Source organism: Chenopodium album, chromosome 2, assembly GCF_948465745.1.
Source record: "Chenopodium album chromosome 2, dcCheAlbu1.1, whole genome shotgun sequence".
In the NCBI taxonomy this organism is placed as follows: domain Eukaryota; kingdom Viridiplantae; phylum Streptophyta; class Magnoliopsida; order Caryophyllales; family Amaranthaceae; genus Chenopodium; species Chenopodium album.
Window position 1 is genome coordinate 40,210,713 of NC_137835.1, and position 4,942 is coordinate 40,215,654.

Consider the following 4,942-nt stretch of genomic DNA (forward strand, 5'->3'; position numbering starts at 1 on the left):
GCACTCCACACAGTGGTGCTGCAGTCCAAATCTCGGCACCATTGCTGGAACGATGATCTGGGATTGCTTTCGGTATTATTACTCTAAAGGGTATACCTAAAGTTGTACTAAGTCAACTCTAATTAAATTATTAGACTTTAATTACTCAAAATAATTAATTAATAAATTAGGCAAAGTTTTTTTTTTTAGTCATTAATCAGTTTATTTAGTCTTTAACACAAGTCAAACAAACGGTTAGGAAAAACACATAGAGTATGCAAAACAAATAATGTACAATTATTCAAGTAGGCACAATATGATGCAATGAGTTTGCAACCTAACCATGGCTCTAGTTCTCTAAAGTTCGGGATATGGGTTAGTCAAAGAGGGTCCATGGTTAATTGTCAGGATGCACCGCGCGAAAGCCTAACCTTGAAGGGTTGGCACGAGTGGATGGGACACCGCGAGTTAAAAAAAAAAACTCGCTTCCATGGTTTGGTGAATTCAACATTCTCGGATGTACCCTTTGTTGCACAGAGCGTTCTATTAGGTAGATGGAGCATGAATTCCCAAAGGGTTATGTCCATATGTAGAAAACATATGGACTTCAGAAAAGTGAGAAAAACTCAATCAGGAAGTAGGATCGAGCAAACAGTGCTAAAAACTGGTCAAAATTAGAACGCATATTTCGGGCTCGGTATTGGAAGAACTTGGCGCCAGGGAACAGAGGCCAGCACCACGATTTGGCTTTGGCGCCTGGCGACCGAAGTTGTCGCCTGGCGCCAGAGTCAAATCATCGGCGCTATACTCTGTTATCTGACGCTAGTTCCTACATGCCTAAGCAGCTTTCTGTGCTCGATAAAATTTTCAAGTTTCGCGCAGCATTATTTCGATTCTAGTTGTGAAAGATTTTCCTCAAATTTCCTACGTGTAAAAATCCTATGTTTCTAACTCATTACGGATGGTCTTTCCAATGAGATCTTTTTTATGCATATGACAATAATGTTAATCAAAATTACGCACATGAAATACTTAGAACTTTTCGAGTCTCATCCACTAATTATTAATCATGGCCAAAAAAAATTTTAGGCATTAAAATAGAAATCCTCCCCAAGGGAGTCGCCATAAACTGTAGGGAATATTTCAAGCATTACCCCTAGCTTGAACCCCACTGTGATCATACACTTAAGCATAGTGGCGTCCAAAGGGAAAGAAGATAGAGCAAAAGAGTCTCCAACATGTTTTAGGAACATGTAAACCGTTCACGAGGTGAAGGTTACACCCCTTAACGATCCACGAGATCGTTAACTCCAATAGGTCTGGAACCATGACTGTAGTTCGGGGATGAAGGTACAAATATAACCTAAAAGAGATTGAACCTGCCCTAATAATAGGCCTCTACTTTATTCTGATCGTATTCATGTGCGCTTTCTGACTAACATGCAATCAATTTGGTTGACCCTAAACTTGTTTATCTATGTTGGTTGAATATTAACGCACAAATAAAACTATTATTGGCGATCACTTGAATTATAATAATATTAACCCCAAACAAGATTATTATTTAATTTATTAAGCGTGATTACAAGTACCAATTCCCTTTAAACATGCATATAATGCGTGATCAAGCAATAACAATAAATGAAATCAAGCAACATAATAATAAGAATAAATAATAATAATAATAATAATAATAATAATAATAATAATAATAATAATAATAATAATAATAATAATCATAATAATAATCATAATAATAATCATAATAATCATAATAATCATAATAATCATAATAATAATCATAATCATGTTAAAGCCTAATAACAAGATCTTAGGCATGATACTAACAAGATTAATAACAAACCCTAGCATGTCACTAAGAAATAAAGATCAAAGCTTTAACCCTAACATGATACTAGGAATCATTGTTGTCATTCAAAACATCAAGCATCCTAACATGATACTAGGAATCATAATAACAACCTAGACATGATTTATATATCATAATATCAATAAATCAATTAAAGCACTTACTTGGATGCCTCGTACCTCTTTCTAATAACAAAATACACGCGTTATTAACTTCAAGGAAAATAATAACAAACAATTAAACTAAATAATTGAATGGGAGAAATGGGACCAAACCCTCAGATATTAAAACCTTTCACGTCTAGGGCGAAGGCAACTTCGAACTTGGCTAATTTTTTCTAGAGCTCGTGAATGTGGAATTTTGTTTGCAAAAGCTTGAGAGAGAGAAGAAGTTCTTGAAAACTAGAGAGAATAAGAAAAATAATTGTTGTTGATGATAATTGATGATGGAAAACGGAGGTTTTAGGAGGCTATTTATAGAGAAAATCAGTCGGATGGATAGAAAAACAAATCAGAGTTTCGAAGAGAATAAAACAGCTTAGCGTCAGACACTGGACATTAGCGCCAGACGCCAAGCATTAGTGCAAGGCGCTAATCATGTCGTCAGGTGCTAGAAAATAATTTCACGCATTTTCTTAATTTTGATAAAATTTAGCCGTACAGAAGGGTAAAATCGTATTTTCCTTAAACACACTTCTTTTATTCTGATTAAAACTCTAAAAAGTCAACCAAAGTCAATTTATCAATTCTAATTGCATTAGGAATGACAAATAAATATTAGGCCCTCCTCTAGATCATTTGGCCGCATATAAAGGTCAAACTGGGCCCAAGTTAGTAATTTGGCCATAACTTTCTCATTATTTATCGGAATTGGGCTTATAATATATCGTTGGAAAGCTCTTTTCGAACCCGACCCAACTACACTATTATTGGACCCTTGTCATGGACCAAACCAAACTGGATTGGATGTTTTCTTAAAAATAGGTTTTCAAAAACAGAGAGAAAGAAAAGAAATAAAACTAGTCGCAACACTAGACTTTCCACACTTTCACTTCATTCGATTATGATTCAACGTGAAAGACACTCATCACTGGGTTTGGTTTTGGGGAGACACAAATGGGTGTCTACAATCAACTTGAGTCTTTGGAGCAAATTCGGTTGGAGGGCCTCTTTGCGCATTATTTTGAAAATTGCCTCTCCCTTGATTGTTCCAATTACCGCTATTTTGATTTTGAACATAACCTTCATTATGGTTACCACCACCTTGATTATGATTTCTATAACCTTTGTTTTGATTACCATAATTTTGGTTTTGATTTTGGCTACTATAACCTTGATTGTTGTAGTTACCCTGAGAACCTTGGTTCCTATAACCACCACCTTGATTATAGTTGTCAAAATTACCTTGGTTTTGGTAATTCCTATTCCATTGACCCCTTTGATTATCAAACCTTTGCACATTATTATTGTTTGACACATAGTTCACATGTTCACTCTCATTGTTATCAAAATCATCATTACCATCCGGAAAAGCATGAGGACAATTACTAGCATCATGATCATATGAACCACACACATCACAAAACAAACAACCACTAGGAATGTTACTAGAAGAAGGAGGGGGATAAGAGTTAGAAGGAGTACCTCTCCCCTTAAATTAGGAGGGAAGACTTGGAGCTTGGGAAAAAGAGCTCTCCAATTTTTCCTTGATTGCATTCACTTCCTTCCCCAAGTTTGTAATTTGTGAGAATAGATTGTTGATTGCCTTTAAATAATCAACATAGTACACCGAAGAGATACTCTTGCTAGATGATTCTCTCTCATCATCTTGTCAATCTCTATAGTAACTCAGAACATCCTCAATGATGTCTACCACTTCTTCTTCCGCCCTATTCATGATGGGACCTCCGGCTCCCCTATTAAGGCATGACTAGCCTTGGGGACTTAACCCTCCATAGAAAATTTGAATAATTTGATAGGTTGGAATTTCGTGGTGAGGACACTCCCTTTTATACTCCTTATATCTCTCCCACGCTTCATAGAGGCTCTCACTTGGCTTTTGTTTGAAGCCTTGAATCAAAGCTCTTGCCTCCACCATTTTATTTTGTGGACAGAAACGAGATAGAAATTCTTTTGTAACCTCGTCCCATGTCGTTAGAGAATTCGGCTTAACCTCCTTGTCTGGCCATTCCAAAGCACGCCCAATGAAAGAAAAGGGAAAGAGCTTGAGGCGGATGAATTCTTGGGAAAATCCATTCACCTTGATAGTATTGCAATATTTTCCAAACTCTTTGAGATGATTTAGCAGGCCCTCATGCTTTGCTCCACTAAATTGTCGCCTCTCTATCAAAGTGATCATAGCCGGCCTAATTTCAAAATCATTTGTCGGTGTTGTAGGTGACGCAATTCCACTCTCAAATCTATATGCACCAGGAATCCCCAATTCTTTCAATGCCACTCGCAGAATCTCTCCCATTCTTGCTTGTTCCTCTAGTTGCGGTTCTTCCTCACTTTAAATGCTACAGTTTAAAGATCGCCTAGCAACCCTTAATCTTGTAATAGACCTTTCAATCTCTGGATCAAATGGTACTAGTGAATGACCACGTGCTCTTTGCATACAACTCAAAAGAAATGATTAGTAGCACGGCTACAAGTGTAACCTTAAAGAGGAAAATCTTTTTGTTTTTTTAGAACACTAGGGATACAGGTTCCACATGCAAGATCAATGATTATGCTAATTGATAGATCACTCAATTGATTCAAACATTACAAGGGACAAACAATAGTTCCAATCAAAGGAATTCAAAGGTTATCTCCTATAAACCAAGCTAGGGTTCACTATGAATGGCTAACAAGGAGAATCACAATCAAATTCAATCAATTAAAGCAATTCTAAAATCAAGGGTTCATGTCATTGAAATTTGCAATGCTATCTAGATTATTCTTATAGGTTGATCACTCCTAGTCTAATTAATCACATGCACAACTATGTCAACCAATATAATTACAACAATTCAATCAATCAATGATCATCAACTAGCAAAAATGATCAATCAAGCATGCTTCCCCTTCTCCCTAGCAACTAATCTACTCA

The 4,942-nt window shown here is 36.3% G+C and overlaps 1 pseudogene; it reads left to right on the forward strand.

The window, feature by feature from the left end:
- The first annotated feature begins 3,833 nt into the window (after nucleotides 1-3,833).
- On the forward strand, nucleotides 3,834-3,932 carry LOC145607435 (small nucleolar RNA R71; annotated as a pseudogene).
- The last annotated feature ends 1,010 nt before the right edge of the window (nucleotides 3,933-4,942 follow it).